Source organism: Callithrix jacchus, chromosome 11 (assembly GCF_049354715.1).
Source record: "Callithrix jacchus isolate 240 chromosome 11, calJac240_pri, whole genome shotgun sequence".
NCBI classification, from domain to species: Eukaryota; Metazoa; Chordata; class Mammalia; order Primates; family Cebidae; genus Callithrix; species Callithrix jacchus.
Genome location: NC_133512.1, coordinates 60,123,532 through 60,145,074, shown reverse-complemented (window position 1 = coordinate 60,145,074; position 21,543 = coordinate 60,123,532). Strand labels below are relative to the sequence as shown.

Sequence of the window (21,543 nt, the reverse complement as noted above, 5' to 3'; positions counted from 1 at the left end):
AGTTATTAAATTGAATCAGTAATAAAAAGCCTACCAAAAAAAAAAAAAAGCTATGGACCAAATGGATTCAAAGCCCAAATTCTACAAGATGTGAAATAAAGAGCCAATACTAATCCTACTGAAATTATTCAAAAATATCAAGGATGGGGAATTCCCTCCTAATTCCTTCTACATCTGATTCCTTCTACAGCATCATTCTGATACCAAAACTTGGCAGAGACAAAATAAAAGAAAGAAAAATTCTGTCCAATATCTCTGATGAATATAGACATAAAAATTCTCAACAAAATACAATAATAAAAGCCAAATACAAACCAAACCCCACAGCACATCAAAAAGGTAATTTGTTATGATCAGAAAACATGATTTCTTTTAACATTATTTTAAAATTCTCACTGTAGAGATCTTTCACCTCTGTGGTAACATGTATCCCCAAATATTATATTCTTTTGTGGCTTTATTCCTGCAATGCAAGGTTGGTTTAACATATGCAAATTGATAAATGTAGTTTACCACATAAAGAGAATTAACAAAAACTACATCATCATCTCTATATATACAGAAAGGGCTTTGATAAAATTCAGCATCCCTTCATATTAAAAACCCTCAACATATTACATATTGATATATTGACATACTGAAGGAAGATACCTCAAAATAATAACAGTCATCTATGACAAACTCACTTCCAACATCTTACGGAAGGGGCAAAAGCTGGAAACATTCCCCTTGAGAACCGAAGAAAGACAAGGATGCCCAGTCTTACCACTCATATTCATCATAGTACTGGAATTCCTAGCCAGAGAAATCGGGCAAGCAAAATAAACAAAGGTCATCAAAATATGAAGAGAAGAAGTTAAACTATTTCTCTTCACAGAAAATATGATTCTATACCTAACAACCCCATAGACTCCACCAGAAGGCTTCTAAAACTTACAAACAGCTTCAGTAAAATTTCAGAATACAAAATCAATGTTCAAAAATCAGCATCATTTCTATACATCAATAACATATAAGTTCAGAGCCAAGTAAAAAACATAATCCCGTTTACAATAGCCACAAAAGGATAAAATATAAAATACTTAAGAATACAGCTTACTAAGGATGTGAAAGATCTCTACAATGAGAATTTTAAAATACTGCTCAAAGAAATCAGAGACAACACAAACAAGAAGAAAACATTGCATGATCATGAATAAAAAGAATCCATATTGTTGAAATGGCCATACTTCCCAAAGCAATTTACAGATTTGTTGCTATTCCTATCAACCTACAAAAGTCATCTTTCACAGAATTAAGAAAACCTATTCTGAAATTCATATAGATCAAAAAAAGAATTGATATACCAAAAGCAATCTTAAACAAAAAGGACAAAGCTGGGACATCACATTTCTCAACTTGAAAGTATACTACAGTAACTGAAACAGCATGGTACTGGTACAAAAACAGACACTTAGATCAATGAAACAGGATAGAGAACCTAGAAATAAAGCCACACACCTACAGCCATCTGTTCTTTGACAAAACTGCCATTAAATACACACAATGGGGCAGAAGACTGAAACTGGACCCCTTCCCTATACCATATAAAAAATTAACTCGACATGGATTAAAAACTTATATGTAAAACCCAAAACAAACCCTGAAAGACAATCTAGGCAATACCATTCAGGACATAAGCACAGACAAGGATTTCATGAAAAAGACATCAAAAGAAATTGCAACAAAAGCAAAAACTGACAAGTGGGATCTAATTAAATTCAAGAGTTTCTTCACAGAAAAAGAAACTGAGTAAACAGACAACCTACAGAATGGGAGGAAATATTCAGAAACTATGCTTCCAACAAAAGTCTAATAACCAGAATCTATAAAGAACTTAAATCAGCAAGCAAAATTCAAATAACTCTAGTTTTTTAAATGGGCAAAGAACATAAATGGACACCTCTCAAAAGAACACATACATGTGGCCAACAAATATATGAATAATTCTCATTAATCATTAGAAAATGCAAATTATAACCACAATAATATATCACCTCACACCAGTCAGAATGATGGTTATTAGTCAAAAAAACAACAGATGCTGGCCAGGTTGTGGAGAAAATGGAATGTTTATACATTGTTGGTGGGAATGTAAGTTAGTTCAGCAGTTGTGGAAAGCAGTTTGGAGATCCTCAAAGAACTTAAAACAGAGCTACCATTCAACCCAGAAATCCTGTCATTGGTTTTATGCAAAGGAAAATAAACTGTTCTACCAAAAAGACACATGGACTTGTATATTCATTACAGAGATATTCACAATAGCAAAGACATACAATCAATTAAGATACCCATCAACAGTGGACTGGATAAGGAAAATGTGGCACTTATACACTCTGGAATACTACAAAGACATTACAAACATAATGAAATCATAGGAATGTGGAAGAAGCTGGATGCCATATCCTAAGCAAATAAATGCAGGAACAGAAAGCCAAATACCATATATTCTCACTTTTCAGTGGAAAGCAAACACTGAACACACATGGACTTAGAGATGGGAACACAGACACTAGGTAATGCCTGACGGAGTAAGGTGGGCGTGGCCTACCCTGAAACCTGACAGGCTACCTATCAGGTACTATGCTCACTCCATTGGTGATGGGATCATTCGTACATGAAGCCTCAGTGGCATACAATTTACCCACGAAAAAAACTTGCACATGTACTCCAAACCCAAAATGAAAGTAGACAAAATAAATTTAAAAATAGTAAATAGTAAAACATATCTTTAAAAAGGTCTTAATGTTTAAGAGAAACATCATTAGCTGACATCTTCATCTTATTCACAGTCTCAAGTGAAAAGTTTTCAATTTGTTACCACTAAGCATAATGCCTATAAACTTCCTGTGTGTGTGTAATTTATTTAATCAAGCAAATTACCTTATATTCCTAGTTTATTAAGAATTTTTCCATTAGTAAATGCTGAACTTTATCAAAGACTAATTATGTCCTAGTGATATGATTACATAATATTTTGCCTTTTATATCTTAATTTTATTATTAAATGAGAACCTCTCCTGACATAAATTAGGAGTTTTGCCTAACAATGAAAATGTTACACTTTTATTTTTTAAAAATTGATTCAAAACCTACTGAAATGCTTTACATGGACATTTGTAAACTATATTAGAAAAGTGTGTTTCTAAATGTCTACATTGTATAATTCTGTCAAGATAAGCATGTTTTTGAGGATCCATATCTGTATTGGCTTCAAAATCACATGAAAATAAAAACATTTAAAAATTTGTTTTTAGAATGCTTTCTCCATAGGATGAACTTCTCTTATAAACGTTTTTATGTTTTGCTTATTTTTAAATTGTTAGCTTTAACTCTAAGATAAAATATTCCTTTTATAGGCCAACCACCCAAAATGTTGATAATACACTTCTTGACAAATCTATGGATAATAAGCATCTAATAAACTGGTGAAAATATAAACTGATATCAAAGTTATAGAGAGAAGTTTAGCCATATCTATCAAAATCACCTCGTTTATAGCCTTTGACTCACAAATTCCACTTCTGAGAATTTAAACTTAAATGTTCACTTACACATTTTCAAAAGTTATGTGTAAGTCATTGCAGCTTTATTTGTTATAGCAAAACTTTGGAGATAGCCACATATTAGTCAGGATAGTCTAGGATATGCTGAAGTAACAAACACCACCAAAATCTTAGTGCTTTAAAACAGCAAAGTTTTATTTATTACTCATGCTACATGTTTAGCAATGGTCTTTACAAGGGTACTGCTCAAAGAATTTATACTCCCACTAGAACCAAAAAGAAACTGCCTGGAATAGTGCAGGCTTCAGTGACAGAAGAGAAAAGAGAACATAAAATCATCATATAAAGACTTAAAAAGATTCTGACGACATCAACTATATTTACACATCTTTAACAAAGTAAAATATATGGCTAATTTGGGTTCTAATGAGAGTATAAATTATAGCATAATTCTCTTTCAGGGTAGGGATTTAAATATTAGTAAACTGTGAGATCTAATCTTCCATTCAGATAACCAAACATTTGGTCCTTCTCTCACATATATATGCACTTCCTCAAAAGGAAAAATATCCAAACATCTCACTCATTTGCTGTTTTAAGCTAAAAGTTCTAGGTCTCAGTCTTTTCAGAAGTTCAACAAGTCCAACACCATCTGCCAGATGTACCAAATATAAAATAGAACATCCCACCGGCTAAGAACACTCCATTTGAAGGGAGCAATATACAGCAATTACTTGTATTTAGCAATGCCAATTCACTCTGGCCATATGTAGAAATGAGCTTCTATACTGGGAGTAGAGAATGTTCCTTGATTGGCTTCTGATTTGCCTTCCTAAGACTAATTCCCAGTCCATCATTCTCCACAGTCCTGGAGTCCCTGGGTGGTAATTCTTTTTTCATTTTTCTCCTAGGCTACAACTGAATAGGTCATTTGACAATATGACTTTTTAATCAATGAGAAGCTTTCACAGCCAATTTTCTGCCCACCGAGCATTGAAACAAAATAGTGATTTTAAGTATCAAACAATGAATGTCCATTTTAGTTCAGGAAGGCATTTCTCTTTGTAGAATAACTCAAATAATGTATTGGACTCTTTTCTATTTAATTTTAATCAGCATCATGTACAAATAACCAAACTTACAAACTCTTAAGACATGTTTCTCTGCATATTCTTAATTGCAGATACCATGAACTGCCATGATTTTGGGTAGAAGTCTTAGCCTTAGCCTTTTCTTTCACTAAGTCCTCTTTCCAACTAAACAAATGTATTGCCTTCCACTTAACCTGTTCAGATGTGTTCGAAATTGTTATTTGGTCTGTATGTTTTATATAGTCTGCCAAACACTGGCATCAAACAATTTTTCTCTTAATTTAACTTATACTGTTATAAATCAAAGACAATTTCCTCTTGAGAACCTCATATCCTAACTTTCATGACTGTTTTGCTTTCTTACCCTCTCTCCATAAAACTAACAATTCTGCCCTGGGCTTATCTCTCCTTGTAATTCATTTTCAAGTACAGTCAACAGTAGACAACCTATACTACTAGTATTCTTTTTCTACACTTTTCACCAGCCAAAAAGGACATTATGGACTTCTTAAGTTATTGCAGGTGATGGTGTTCATACTGCTTCTTCAAAGCACAATATAAACCTTCGTCTTTACAGACTTAACTAATCTTCTTGCCACTCATTGCCCAATCAATGTTAGGCTCTATGTATTGGTAACACAAAAATTCTGGTACCATTTTTTCTATCAGACATGATTGTTTACATAATGCTATAGTAACAAACAAAAACAAAGTCTTTGTAGATTTTAGTAATGAAAGTTAATTTCTCATTCACACAAGATATCCAGCATGGGTCTTAGATATTGTGCTTTATATGGATTCCAGGTCAAAAATTAAAGCATCTTCAATTGTATACTAGTTTTCCTGTCTGGTGAATTAAAAGAGAGGAGGAGAAATGAGAAAATGAAAGAGGAGGAGGGGAAGAGAAGAAAGGAAGACTATGGCAAAGCACTGACTGTCTTTTAAAATTTCTACCATAAGTGATTTTAGCACTGTCCTTCATTGTTCATTGGTCAAAACTAGACATGTGTTCAGGTCTTTTTCACGGGGACAGAGAAGAGTAATACTCAGGAATTGGAAATGTATATAGTGAACATAACAATGTCTACCTACCACAAAGTTCATCCATAGGCAACTTTCATTAATTATGCTAAATCTGTATAAAGAAGTATTAAAAAGCTATTTAAGAAAATGAATGAGATAGAGAATACATTAATAGAGATCTACAAGTCTAATGTCATTCAAAATAAATTAAGAGCAGTATGTATAATATGTTTCATGTTGTGTTTAAAAGAAGTGCGGGGGGATAAAAATTCACATTTTTATACCCTTATATGGTCATAAAAAAGTGTATAAGAGTATATCAGAAACTAGAAAGACTAGTAATATATGTATACAGGGAATTGATTAAATGAAGGATAAGAAGAGAATGTAGACTGTTCATGAGATAACAGTTTTTATTTTTGCATTTTGAGCCACATAAATATATTTGCTATTCAAAAGTTCTATTTAAAATAGTAAACTATATTTTGAAGGAAAAACGTTTGCTTTGAATTTATAATTATAACTCTCTACTAGTGAGTGTGTTCTTGACAGCCACATCACGGAGAATGTCAATTAGTTTAGAACACCTGGTGCTGGTGAAAAGAAAATGTTCAATTTGTTTCTCACTCTGCCATTTATTTTTTAGTTTCTTCACTACAATTTTCAGGTAACTCTTTAAGGTAACAAGAGTTTCAGAGCATTCTCTGTATCATTACACAGTATTTTAAGTATTTTAATATTCAAGGTCTTGTTCCTAAACACTAATCAAAATTAATGACATCCTGTAGTATTCAGTGCACTTTGTTTTTGTTTTATAATGTTCCTCTGAATTATGTAGGGAATAAACCTCAGGTATGTAGCTGTAACAAACAACTTACACTAGAATTCTTTTAAAATTCCAGACAGAATAGCCCCAATGTTGAAGATTGCATTTGCAAATTTTTACCTTTGTGGAGTCACATGGCAACATATTCAAGCTTATGTACATGGCATTTGAGGTCGGGCATGGAAAAATACTGAGGCACCGTGTATGTTATTTGGGCATGGGAATGAAACTCCTGGACCCTGAAAACAGGACAGGGAGTGGAGTGTGTGGTGTGATAAGGAACGCTGAAAACAGCCTCCTGAGAACTCGGTTTGAGTGTGTACAAGGTCACAGGTGCCTCAGCAACCCACCTCAAGTGGCCATCTAGTGGACGTTTATAGTTAATACAAGCTCTTTCAATAAATACTTAAGTGGACAGATGCTGGGGCGGACTCTCTCAGAAGAGCTGCCCACTAGCCCTGCTCAGCTGAAACTGTCTGAGTACTTCATTCTTAGCATTCACTGCAAGTTGTAAGCTCTGCATCTGGTGACCCCAATGTGACAGCCTCGAATTTACACATGAAGGTGAAGAACTCATCAATTTTGGGGGAATCCTGGTAAGGGACAGTCCTGACTCCCATCAAGAGGACAAGACACAAGCATAAAATATCAGGGGCTAGAATTATCATGGGTTAAGAAATGACCAAAGAGCAGAAAGTATTTTTTTAAAACAGTGCAACAGCTACTTAAAGCTGTCCAGTGCACTGTAGAGCCTGGAGCTGTACACAAGCTATGCTCTTAATTCAGCAGGAAGGCCCTTGGTTTCCTGACCAAGGAACTTTAGATTTAGAGTTATGGGAGCAGGTAGGTCGCTGCCTGAAAAGAGGATATGAGCAAGGTCATTTTACTAATGTTACTCTTTTGACCACCTGGGTGCTGGCACGCCCTGCATTGTATCCTCTTTATCTGCCAGGATGTGCAGTCAGACCACCCATCTTCTCCACCTGAAGGGAATTCAGGAGATTTAAAGGAGAAGGAAAAACAGAAACTAGAACAACAGGGAGAGACTTATCTGCCCCCTTCATTCTCTTCTATGAGGAATAAGAGACTTTTTCTAGTGATAAGGATGGACCCGAGTCTTTCCTTGGCCCTATAGAAAAGCTATTGTCCTATTTTCCTACACCCTTAAAGGGACCTGCATTCATTGGCCCCATTCAGGCAGCAGCACCTCCCATTCCCCTTGAGGAGACTGGAGGCTGCCCAATGGACAGTTCTTGGATAAGACCCCCGCTCAGAGAATATCGATATAATCGAGTGGACATGGACTCAGTGATGGCTTCTTAAGAAACTTCCCTGCCCGAGCGGTGCCTCCAGGAGGGAAGGAAAGTGGCTGATACAACTGTCTTCCTAATATGCAAGTTCTTACTTTCCAGCATCGGCCTTTCTGGCTTTGTCTTTTTTCTGTTTCCCTGGAGTATAAAGGAAGCCTGCATGCTGCCTCCCAGGTTTTATCCCAGCTAGCTCTGGACTTCTTGCTGCCCACAGAGGTCTGGGGCAGGAGAGCTGCTAAGATGCCATGGAGTGTCCATTTAGTCACTGGCAGTCTGGGCAGGTTGCCGCTTTCTGGGTTTGTGGTGATGGAGGGGAGGCCAAGGGGTACAAAATGAGTCCCCAGATGGCTGCAGGCAGCTCCAGCCGGTCCTGAGAATCCTCACCAGGGTCACGTGCCTTAGTAACTGCCCAGAAATGGCCTGCTGCTTGCTGTTCTGCTGCTTTTCCTCCTTCTGCCCTTTCCTGCCACCCCTCGCATGTCTCAGTTGACAAGCAATTCCTTGTCTTCCCTGACCCCCTAGGAAAAGGGCTAAGAAACAGTCCATGTGCACCCCAACCTTAGTAGCCTAAGGTGGGCAGAGGGGTGTGGAGCAGCTTAGGGTACAGAGCTCTGGGGGAGAGGCCCACGAATAAGGGGTGCTCTCCCGTAGCCGCATGTTAAATGCTAACTAGGCTGTGGTAGGCAAGCTTTGCCAGCTGCTGTCATCTTCAGAAGATAGATGCAGCAGTAAGGAATGTTTGTTTGCTTTTTAATAAAATGTTTAAAAACACTGTGGCTGGGAAATTTCAAAGCAGACCCTGTGCTGCATGTCTGCTCCTCCCTTGGGCCTCTAGGCTTGGGGGTGGTAAAAATGAAGAAAAGCCCAGTATATTTTCAGTACCTTACCTAACAGCATTGGCTCCCCGCATAAGTAGTCTGGAGGATAAGGGGTGGTCTTCTCCCAGCCTGTTACTCTCTTGCCTCCTACGTCCACGTTTATACACACACTTTACCACCCGGTCATTTTCTGGCCTCTTGCTGCCACTTGTAATCTTCCTTCCTTTCAGGGCAAGAGTAGCAACAGGTGGCAGCCTGTTAGAAAGAGAGGCTGCCTAACGAGCCCGGAGCAGATGGGAAGACACTGGCCACAGCCCTACTTTCCCAAGCTTACATCTAAGACATTTCAGCTAATGACTAATGCAAGAAAATGGCCAGCAACTAAAAACATTTTTTAAATGTTTTGGGTTTTTTTTTTTCTTTTTTTTTTTTTTACACACTTAAGCTAACTCAATGCAGGTTTATTATGGCAACTTGCAAGTCACATTCTAATGAGTTTCTAAGGCCAGAAGATATGGTAAAAGTCACTTAAAATATCCATTACTTCCATGCCTTAGTTTAACAGGCAGGGTTTATATTTTGCTATTTCTGTATTTTATATGTTATGTACCTGTCACATAATCCCTCTAAACATTTACAAAAGACTCCAGACTTAATAGCTTCTTTTCTCGTAAAGGGGCACCAACATTCTCTTGAACTGTCAGGATATGATCCTGCTACTCTTTTCCAACCAGTAAGGAAGGAACAATTTCATACTCTCCTAGCTTGTGATCTTAATTGGCAAGTAGCAATGGCTGACTTTATTGGTAATATCAGCTTCCATTTACCCGCCTTTAAGCTCCTAAACTTTTTACAAACTGTGCCTATTAAACTTATGTCTATTGTTATCACTAAACCTTTACTTCATACCACCACTGTCTTTACAAATGGTTCAGAAAAAACTAAAAGAACAGCTAGAGTGTGGCAAGATGCCATGCAAAATTGGCAACACACAATCCAGGAACATTTTAAAACCACACAATAGGCAGAGTTAGCTGCCCTAATATTGGCCTTACAAACTATTCCTCACCAAGACATAAATATAGGTAGTGATTCTGCTTATGCTGTGTATAGTATTACTCAGTTAAATCTTGCACATGTGAAAGGCATTACTAATGAATCTCATCTCTACTAGCTTTGTTTCTTGCAGCACAAGAGCTTCCCTCGGCCCGTCATCACCATCTTTACATCACCCATATTCACTCTCATTCTGGGCTACCTGGTCCCTTATCAGAAGGGAACGCTCGAGCTGATGCTCTGGTATGGCCACAAATGTGGTTTGCAGACTTTCCAGTATTTTTGCGAGCTCAAGCTGATCATGCATTTTTCATCAGAATGCCTGCAGTCTTAAACAAGTGTCAACAACAGATGAAACAAGTGTCAGTTTCATCTGACACTTGCTCCAGCTCACATAAGTACTAAAACTTGTCCTGATTGCCAATGGCATTTTCTCTCCTTTTTCCTTAGGATTTGGTGCCAACCCATGAGGTTTGGTGCCCAATGCTATCTGGCAAACTGATGTTACTTAGTATTCACCCTTTGGATGTTTTAAATTTCTCCACATTACCATGGACACTTACAGCTTTATAAGTGTCTTATAGCTTTAATACATGCTACTCCCTAAACAGGAGAAAAAACTAAAAATGCAATCGCACATTTGTTTAAATCTATTATGACTTTAGGACTTCCACAAACTATAAAAACTGATAATGGACCTTACTATCTTAGTGCTCGACTTACATATGCATTGCAACTTTGGCACATAAAACATAAAACTAGCATCCCTTATAACTCAACCAGTTAGGCCATTATTAAGCAAGCTCATCAATCTCTTAAAATATGTCTTAATAAACAAAAAAGGGGAATACGGGGCTCTCTCCTTGAGAACAGAACCTATTGCTGGAGAATCGACCAACAATGATGGTGATGATATGGAAGGCACCTGACATGACCTGAGGAAAGCTAAAGAGACTGAATTAACACACTTGCTGCAATGGAAGCCCCTTCAATTGCAGAGAACTGGTTTCTTATGTATCAGGTGGTAATTGGGGAAACATCTGAGAAAGTAAGATAGACATGGATATTGGGGTGGCTGGTAATTCTTGTCCTATGTCAAGTGGGATCAGCTCAAGAACATGTTTATTGGAGTTGTGTTCTAAATCTCCCTGTTTTTAATGTTACTACATGGTGGGATGCTGACCCACTTTTGTCATCTAATGATACTTCTTGGACAGGAGGTCAATAAATATCCCCGTCTTACCCCTTAATTGAACAATTGAAATGAATTAAACTTAATGACTCCTTGATTTTATTGTCTAGTAATCCCTCTCTGTTTCCACAATAGCATATGAAAAGTGTGTCACTCTCATTCCTCAGAAGTATCTTTACTCTCAGCCCAAAAAGGATGCTAGGCTTGCAAATTAGACCCTTATTTTTGGTGTTCCCACTAATTTTACTGAGGTCTCTAATAAAGCTACACAAGTGGCTGATCCTCACAAATGCTGTCTGAGTAGGGACTGGCGATGCAAATTTGAGTCCATTCAGTGGTCTCTGTGCAGACAACCTGCACCACATCAAGGGCCTCTGTTTGATAATGACACTTTACTTGATTGGGGCCCCCATGGGGTTATCTTATGTCTGAAAATCAGACTATTGGATTTAGGAATCCCTCCAATAGTTCTATCACCTGGTCAGAGTATGAGCTTTCAAGACTAATATTACAACTAAAAGGGAAATAAAATTTAAGCCCTGCTCATACCTACATTTGGAGACTAGGTCTTCCTTTTTTGAATGGGTTCTTTAACATGGTGAGTACATTACTAGTGGTGGCAACTATACCTTCTCTTTGCACAACAATGTTAGGAATACAGTCTTGATTTGTACTATACACCCTTACATACTTCTTTCTGGGCAACGTGTTCCTAATATAGAGCAGAATCAATCTTTTTATAGTATTAAAATCTCTTCCAGTAGCTGGTATGCTAAATCCTTGTCTCATCACATTATATAGTTAAGTATATCCTGTGTCATGATTTTAATGCAGAAAGCAGAATTGTGGCTGCCTATAAATTTAACCCTGAACTGGGAAGGGGATTCCACCTTGCAGTTATTTAGAAAAGCACATCAGCAAGTGGCTTATCATGACCATTTATCTTCTCAAATTTTCACTCCTAAGTTTGACTTAAAGAAACGACTTGAAAAATGGTGGCAGCAATTACAAACACCCTTCAGCAATTACAAGAAGGCATTCAATGGTCAAACTCAGAACACTTGGTTGTCTGGGTTAAACATACATATTTGTGTCATGGCCACTAACTTACTCTTTTGTATCTGTTTGCTAGGCATCTGCAAATGGCTCTGTGGTGCCCCCTGTCCATCTACAACCAAGGAAGAATAGAAGATACCTTGCACGGGATGACCAGCATGCACTAAGAATTAAAGAAGGGGGAGATGAAGGGGGCACACAGCAACATATTCAACCTTATGTACATGGCACTTGAGGTCAGGCATGTAAAAATACTGAGGCACTGTGTATGTTATTTGGGCATGGGAATAAAACTCCTTGATCCTGAAAACAGGACAGGCAGTGGAGTGTGTGGTGTGATAAGGAACGCTGAAAACAGCCTCCTGAGAACACAATTTGAGTATGTACAAGGTCATAGGTGCCTCAGCAACTCACCTCAAATGACCATCTAGTGGATGTTTGTAGTTAATACAAGCCCTTTCAACAAATACTTTGTGGACAGATGCTGGGGTGGACTCTCTCAGAAGAGCTACTCCCTAGTCCTGCTCAGCTGGAACTGTCTGAGTACTTCATTCTTGGCAATCACTGCAAGCCGTAAGCTCTGCAACTTAAAAATATTTTATGTAAAGAAAACATTTATGGTCAGTAACATATATTTTCTAGTACATCTTTAGCATCCCATGAAAAAAATAATTTGTTATAAAATTCACTAATAAAACAAAGTATGTGTCATACAATAATATGAGACTGAATTTGGAAATCTAGCTGTATTTTTCATCCATTGTCCAGCAACATTCTCAAATTAAGTATATTGCTTACTATGTTGTTTTAAATATATTTAATATGTTTCTTTAAATTTCAGAATTTTGTTTTTGTTTTCCCGCACTAAGTGCTGACCAACTTATGCAGATAGGTGACACAGTACTTACTGCATATTTTCAGAATCGTTTACTTAGTTGGATAAACAAATATAACTTTAATGAAAAGTCATGTTTTAAATTTTGCTACCAAGAAACATTTAAAGAGTCTGCTAAACTTTAATCATTAATTTACTGATAATCTAAAGCACAGATTTTGTGCTGACTAAATTTTATCTATCTCATCTGAAATAAGAGATTTGCCTTATTTTTTGGTATTTAGCTTTTCAAACTTTCACTAATTCTGATTACTTCATAGTGTCATTGGCTTAGAGCTATGCATAAGTAGGCATGTTTCATCATTAACTATAGACCCTAAAGAACCTCGTTGATAATTCTGACATTTTAAATAAACTTCCTGTTACATTTAAATGGTTTATTTTTTTAATTTCATCGCATGGCTAAAATAGAAGATAGTATAGAACTAGATGAAGGCTCTGTCAAGGTTTTGTTGTTCACTGGTTTTTACATTATTAGTATTGTGTGTAATGTATAATGTGTAACATATAGGGTGAGTGTGAATTTAGGTGTGAATATAATCCATAAATTTGTGTACCTGGGCAAAGGAAAACATAACACATTGCAAGAAAATCTGCCCTTATTTATGCTAGAGACCCCTTTTTCTTTATAGCAGCTAGGAGTTACATTACACACAGGACTGGCTGATATATGGACCAAGGAATGGCTTTTCTGTCAATCCACATACTAACATAAGATATTTTCATATTTAATTCAAAAATAAATATAAATACATAAAGGCCATATATTTTCCTCCCTCTCCAATAGCTTCCTTCTACCTACTAATGCTGACAGTCCATATACCCCAGTATAGTGCCCAGAGCTCCAATTATAACTAAGGAACCTATTATAATAGAATATCAGTTACATCCTAAACATTAATTTTACTGAATGTTAATTGCTAAAAGCATTTGTATAACCTCCTGTTACTTTTCTATGAGACTGTTCAATAGATTTAAACTTAATTAATTTATTAACTATGAATATTTATTAAACATACAATAACAATTTGGGACAGCAAGATAGCCAACTAGACACAGTCAGGAGGAACATCTCCAACTGAGAGACTGGGACATCAGAAAGACTGGCACAGTCCCAGCAGATCTCCAGAGGGAAGGCTTTGAGAGCAGATGGAGGGAAGATACTGAGGCTGGGATAAAGAGGGAGGAAGCTGGAAACCCTGCAAGGGGCTACTGTGCACCAGGACTAGCTCTTGGCCTCCAGTGAATATGCCCAGCCCATCCACACTGCCCTCCACTGCAGCCTCCACCATATCACTTTACCTGAATGCACTAGCCCATGGCCACACCCCACAATACTTTGCCAATGTGCATGTGTGTGTGTGTGCACAAGTGAACATTGCCTTCCCTCCACAAGCACTGTATGTGTGCACAGGCACTGTCCCATGCCACTGCTGCAGTATGGGCACACCCTGCATCTCCCTAGTCACAATGCCACTATCATTGGAGCATTGGCAGGCACAGAGCCTGCAGCCCTGCCCTGTTAGTACACTGCCTCTGTGCCAAAACTGCTACCAGTGTGAAAATGGGCAAGGAGAAAAGTGAGATGCTCCTGCCTGAGCAGTCACTACTACTGCCTACAGGAAGGCACACAGAAGGTTCACACAATCCTGTACCCCACCTCCATGCTAATGCCACCACCATCATGAACATGTACACAGTCACTGATGGGTAACCCCTGGCTTCCTGAGCTGTGCTATCAATGACAGCCATAGCTGGAAATACCCACCTGGAGGCTAGCACCCTTGCACCCACTAGCACACTGACACAGCCAATGAGCATGTACCCCACCACACTGCAGCTGCTGCTGCTGGTACTCATGAACATGGAAAGATACCACTGTTATTGCCCTATGAAGTGCTTTGGTTGGCATCATCTATCTGGCTGTTGTGATCATTAGTCTGAGGGCACATCAGCCCTCCTAGTGCAGCAGATTTCTTTTTTTTTTTTTTAATTTTTTGTTAGATTATAGGTTTTGGGGTACATGAGCAGAGCATGCAAGACAGTTGCGTAGGTACACACATGGCAGTGTGCTTTGCTTTTCTTCTCCCCTTCACCCACATTTGGCATTTCTCCCCAGGCTATCCCTCCCTACCTCCCCATCCCACTGGCCCTCCCCTTTTCCCCCCAATAGACCCCACTGTTAAGTACTCCCCTTTCTGTGTCCATGTGTTCTCATTTTTCATCACCCGCCTATGAGTGAGAATATGCGGTGTTTCATTTTCTGTTCTTGTGTCAGTTTGCTGAGGATGATGTTTTCCAGATTCATCCATGTCCCTACAAATGACAAAAACTCATCATTTCTGATTGCTGCATAATATTCCATGGTGTATATGTGCCACATTTTTCCAATCCAGTCTATTATCAATGGGCATTTGGGTTGATTCCAGGTCTTTGCTATTGTAAACAGTGCTGAAATGAACATTCGTGTACATGTGTCCTTATAGTAGAACGATTTATAGTCTTTTGGATATATACCCAGTAATGGGATTGCTGGGTCAAATGGAATTTCTATTTCTAAGGCCTTGAGGAATCACCACACTGTCTTCCACAATGGTTGAACTAATTTACACTCCCACCAACAGTGTAAAAGTGTTCCTTTTTCTCCACATCCTCTCCAGCATCTGTTGTCTCCAGATTTTTTAATGATCGCCATTCTAACTGGCGTGAGATGGTATCTCAATGTGGTTTTGATTTGCATCTCTCTGATGACCAGTGACGATGAGCATTTTTTCATACGATTGTTGGCCTCATATATGTCTTCTTTCGCGAAGTGTCTGTTCATATCCTTTGCCCACTTTTGAATGGGCTTGTTTTTTTCCTGTAAATCTGTTTGAGTTCTTTGTAAATTCTGGATATCAGCCCTTTGTCAGATGGGTAGACTGCGAAAATTTTTCCCCATTCTGTTGGTTGCCGATCCACTCTAGTGACTGTTTCTTTTGCCATGCAGAAGCTGTAGAGTTTCATTAGGTACCATTTGTCTATTTTGGCTTTTGTTGCCAATGCTTTTGGTGTTTTGTTCATGAAGTCCTTGCCTACTCCTATATCCTGGATGGTTTTGCCTAGATTTCCTTCTAGGGTTTTTATGGTGCCAGGTCTTATGTTTAAGTCTTTAATCCATCTGGAGTTAATTTTAGTGTAAGGTGTCAGGAAGGGGTCCAGTTTCTGCTTTCTGCACATGGCTAGCCAGTTTTCCCAACACCATTTGTTAAACATGGAATCCTTTCCCTATTGCTTGTTTTTGTCGGGTTTATCAAAGATTGTATAGTTGTATGTATGTTGTGTTGCCTCCGGTGCCTCTGTTTTGTTCCATTGGTCTATATCTCTGTTTTGGTACCAGTACAGTGCTGTTTTGATTACTGTAGCCTTGTAGTATAGTTTGAAATCCGGTAGTGTGATGCCCCCCGCTGTGTTCTTTTTGCTTAGAATTGACTTGGCTATGCGGGCTCTCTTTTGGTTCCATATGAAGTTCATGGTGGTTTTTTCCAGTTCTGTGAAGAAAGTCAATGGTAGCTTGATGGGGATAGCGTTGATTCTGTAAATTACTTTGGGCAGTATAGCCATTTTCACGATGTTAATTCTTCCTAACCATGAACATGGAATGTTTCTCCATCTGTTTGTGTCCTCTCTGATTTCGTTGAGCAGTGGTTTGTAGTTCTCCTTGAAGAGGTCCCTTACGTTCCTTGTGAGTTGTATTCCAAGGTATTTTATTCTTTTTGTAGCAATTGCGAATGGCAGTTCGCTCTTGATTTGGCTTTCTTTAAGTCTGTTATTGGTGTAGACGAATGCTTGTGATTTTTGCACATTGATTTTATATCCTGAGACTTTGCTGAAGTTGCTTATCAGTTTCAGGAGTTTTTGGGCTGAGACGATGGGGTCTTCCAGGTATACTATCATGTCGTCTGCAAATAGAGACAATTTGGCTTCCTCCTTTCCTATTTGAATACCCTTTATTTCTTTTTCTTGCCTGATTGCTTTGGCTAGAACTTCCAGTACTATATTGAATAGGAGTGGTGAGAGAGGGCATCCTTGTCTAGTGCCAGATTTTAAAGGGAATGCTTCCAGTTTTTGCCCATTCAGTATGATATTGGCTGTTGGTTTGTCATAAATAGCTTTTATTACTTTGAGATACGTTCCATCGATACCGAGTTTATGGAGGGATTTTAGCATAAAGGGCTGTGAATTTTGTCAAATGCCTTCTCTGCGTCAATTGAGATAATCATGTGGTTTTTGTTTTTGGTTCTGTTTATGTGGTGAATTACGTTGATAGACTTGCGTATGTTGAACCAGCCTTGCATCCCTGGGATGAATCCTACTTGATCATGATGAATAAGTTTTTTGATTTGCTGTTGCAATCAGCTTGCCAATATTTTATTGAAGATTTTTGCATCTATGTTCATCATGGATATTGGCCTGAAGTTTTCTTTTCTTGTTGGGTCTCTGCCAGGTTTTGGTATCAGGATGATGTTGGTCTCATAAAATGATTTGGGAAGGATTCCCTCTTTTTGGTTTGTTTGAAATAGTTTTAGAAGGAATGGTACCAGCTCCTCCTTGTGTGTCTGGTAGAATTCGGCTGTGAACCCGTCTGGACCTGGGCTTTTTTTGTGTGGTAGGCTCTTAATTGCTGCCTCAACTTCAGACCTTGTTATTGGTCTATTCATAGTTTCGGCTTCCTCCTGGTTTAGGCTTGGGAGGACACAGGAGTCCAGGAATTTATCCATTTCTTCCAGGTTTACTAGTTTATGCGCATAGAGTTGTTTGTAATATTCTCTGATGATGGTTTGAATTTCTGTGGAATCTGTGGTGATTTCCCCTTTATCATTTTTTATTGCATCTATTTGGTTGTTCTCTCTTTTATTTTTAATCAATCTGGCTAGTGTTCTGTCTATTTTGTTGATCTTTTCAAAAAACCAGCTCTTGGATTTATTGATTTTTTGAAGGGTTTTTCGTGTCTCAATCTCCTTCAGTTCAGCTTTGATCTTAGTTATTTCTTGTCTTCTGCTGGGTTTTGAGTTTTGTTGATCTTGGTCCTCTAGCTCTTTCAATTTTGACGATAGGGTGTCAATTTTGGATCTCTCCATTCTCCTCATATGGGCACTTATTGCTATATACTTTCCTCTAGAGACTGCTTTAAATGTGTCCCAGAGGTTCTGGCATGTTGTGTCTTCGTTCTCATTGGTTTCGAAGAACTTCTTTATTTCTGCCTTCATTTCGTTGTTTACCCAGTCAACATTCAAGAGCCAGTTGTTCAGTTTCCATAAAGCTGTGCGGTTCTGGGTCGGTTTCTGAATTCTGAGTTCTAACTTGATTGCACTATGGTCTGAGAGGCTGTTTGTTATGATTTCAGTTGTTTTGCATTTGTTGAGCAGTGCTTTACTTCCAATTATGTGGTCAATTTTAGAGTAGGTGTGATGTGGTGCTGAGAAGAATGTGTATTCTGTGGATTTGGGGTGGAGAGTTCTGTAAATGTCTATCAGGTTTGCTTGCTCCTGGTGTGAGTTCAAGCCCTGGATATCCTTGTTGATTTTCTGTCTGGTTGATCTGTCTAGTACTGACAGTAGAGTGTTAAAGTCTCCCACTATTATTGTGTGGGAGTCTAAGTCCTTTTGTAAGTCATTAAGAACTTGCCTTATGTATCTGGGTGCTCCTGTGTTGGGTCCATATATGTTTAGGATCGTTAGCTCTTCTTGTTGTATCGATCCTTTTACCATTATGTAATGGCCTTCTTTGTCTCTTTTGATCTTTGTTGCTTTAAAGTCAGAGATGAGAATTGCAACTCCTGCTTTTTTTTTGCTTTTCATTAGCTTGGTAAATCTTCCTCCATCCCTTTATTTTGAGCCTTTGTGTATCCTTGCATGTGATATGGGTTTCCTGGATACAGCACACTGATGAGTTTTGGATTTTTATCCAATTTGCCAGTCTGTGTCTTTTGATTGGTGCATTTAGTCCATTTACATTTAGGGTTAGTATTGTTATGTGTGAATTTGATACTGCCATTTTGATGCTAAGTGGCTGTTTTGCCTGTTAGTTGTTGTAGATTCTTCATTATGTTGATGCTCTTTAGCATTCAGTGTGATTTTGGAATGGCTGGTACTGGTTGATCCTTTCTATGTGTAGTGCCTCTTTTAGGAGCTCTTGTAAAGCAGGCCTGGTGGTGACCAAATCTCTGAGTACTTGCTTGTTCGCAAAGGATTTTATTTTTCCTTCACTTCTGAAGCTCAGTTTGGCTGGATATGAAATTCTGGGTTGAAAGTTCTTTTCTTTAAGAATGTTGAATATTGGCCCCCACTCTCTTCTGGCCTGTAGTGTTTCTGCCGAGAGATCTGCTGTCAGTCTGATGGGCTTCCCTTTGTGGGTGACCTGACCTTTCTCTCTGGCTGCCCTTAGTATTCTCTCCTTTATTTCAACCCTGTTGAATCTGATGATTATGTGCCTTGGGTTGCTCTTCTTGCGGAATATCTTTGTGGTGTTCTCTGTATTTCCTGCAATTGAGTGTTGGCCTGTCTTGCTAGGTGGGGGAAATTTTCCCGGATGATGTCCTGAAGAGTATTTTCCAGCTTGGATTCATTCTCTTCGTCCCCTTCTGGTACACCTATCAAACGTAGGTTAGGTCTTTTCACATAGTCCCACATTTCTTGGAGACTTTGTTCATTCCTTTTTGCGCTTTTCTCTGATCTTGGTTTCTCATTTTATTTCATTGAGTTGGTCTTCGACTTCAGATATTCTTTCTTCTGCTTGGTCAATTCGACTATTGAAACTTGTGTTTGCTTCGCGAAGTTCTCGTATTGTGTTTTTCAGCTCCTTTAATTCATTCATATTCCTCTCTAAGTTATCCATTCTTGTTATCATTTCCTCGAATCTTTTTTCAAATCTTTTTTCAAGGTTCTTAGTTTCTTTGCATTGATTTAATACATGATCTTTTAGCTCACAAAAGTTTCTCATTATCCATCTTCTGAAGTCTAATTCCGTCATTTCGTCACAGTCTTTCTCCGTCCAGCTTTGTTCCCTTGCTGGTGAGGAGTTTTGGTCCTTTCTAGGAGGCGAGGTGTTCTGGTTTCGGGTGTTTTCCTCCTTTTTGCGCTGGTTTCTTCCCATCTTTGTGGATTTGTCCACTGGTCGTCTGCGTAGTTGCTGACTTTTCGATTGGTTCTCTGAGTGGACACCCGGAATGTTGATGATGAAGTATTTCTGTTGCTTGGTTTTCCTTCTACCAGTCTAGCCCCTTTGCTGTACGACTGCTGAGGTCCACTCCAGACCCTGCTTGTCTGGGGTGCACCTCTAGCAGCTGTGGCACAGCGAGGGATGCTACCAGTTTTTTTCTGCTATCTTTGTCCCAGGATGATGCCTGCCTAATGTCAGTCTTTTGGATATAGAGGGGTCAGGGAGCTGCTTGAGGAGACATTTTGTACTTTATACGGGCTTAATTGCTGAGCTGTGCGCTCTGTTGTTCATTCAGGGCTGTTAGGCTGCTATGTTTGATTCTGCTGCAACAGAGCTCATTAAAAAACCCTTTTTTTTTTTTTCTCAAATGCTCTGTGTTGAGGGGTTTGGGCTTTATTTTTGGATGTTTGATGAGGTGTCCTGCCCAGCTAGAAGGCAGACTAGCCACTGTTTGGCTGCCGAGGCTCCGCCCTGCTGTTGTGTGATTCGCGCTGTTCCTGCCGGCTCTGCTGTGGTCTCTGCCACGCCCTGCAGCGGAGTCTCTTTGTTGTAGCATGTTGCCTCAGCAACGGCAGGCTGCGTCAGCAGTGGGCGTGTATCTCAGTTGGGGCGGGTTGCCTCGGCAACGGCTGGCTGCGTCAGCAGTGGGCGTGTATCTCAGTTGGGGCGGGTTGCCTCGGCAACGGCTGGCTGCGTCAGCAGTGGGCGTGTATCTCAGTTGGGGCGGGTTGCCTCAGTAGTGGTGGACGCCCCTCCCCCACAGAGCGTCTCGGACTGTCTGCTCGGGATAGTTTGAAATCGCGGTTTTGTTTATCCCACTGGGTATCCCAAACGATCTGTCCCTGCAATCCCCTGGGCTGGGCTACTGTCCAAGTCTCGTTCAGTCTCAGGTCCAGCCCTCTCAAGTCTCAGGTTGCCGGTTCAACAGGGCACCCGGACACGCGCGCCCTGTGGGGATTGCTGGGTATGGCCAGCCGCCGCCGCCCCAGCTGCCGGCTTCACCAGGCAGACCTACTGCCTGGCGTCCCATGTCTTTTTATACTTGGGAGTTTCCCCATTCTGTGGGCAACAAAGATCAGTCTGTAAATGCAGCTCTGACTCACCGTTTGCAGATTCAATGCGAGCTCCAATCCTGGGTTGTTCTCACAGCACCATCTTGAGTCCTCTCCCGTGCAGCAGATTTCTAATCTTGAGGAGCCAACAGACAAAACACAGGACCAATATCAGTCCCCCAGAGTTAAATCATGCAGTCCAGGAGTCCTGAACTGGGCCTTAGCCCCCTAAAATTTTACACAAATGGAGCTACTCAACTACCCACCTTATGTTACAATCAAACATCCAAGGTCATCAAATAGGATAAAAGAAAATAAAAATAATCCAAAGGACAGCAAATTCAAAGATTGAAGGAACATCAGCCCAGAAATATGAGAAAGAACCAGCACAGGAACTCTGACAACTCAAAAAAACCAGTCTTCTTTCCTCCAAATGGCCACAGTAATTCTCCAGCAAGGGTTCTTTTCTGACCTGAAAT

General features: G+C 39.3%; 1 long non-coding RNA gene across 1 annotated transcript in view; it reads right to left on the bottom strand.

Moving 5' to 3' along the window:
* Positions 1-21,178, bottom strand: part of LOC108593017 (uncharacterized) — a 131,360-nt gene extending 110,182 nt beyond the window's left edge. The window contains exon 1 of the long non-coding RNA XR_004728357.3: positions 21,116-21,178. This is a non-coding gene — a long non-coding RNA (uncharacterized LOC108593017). The remainder of the gene's footprint in view (positions 1-21,115) is intronic.
* Between the last annotated feature and the right edge of the window lie 365 nt (positions 21,179-21,543).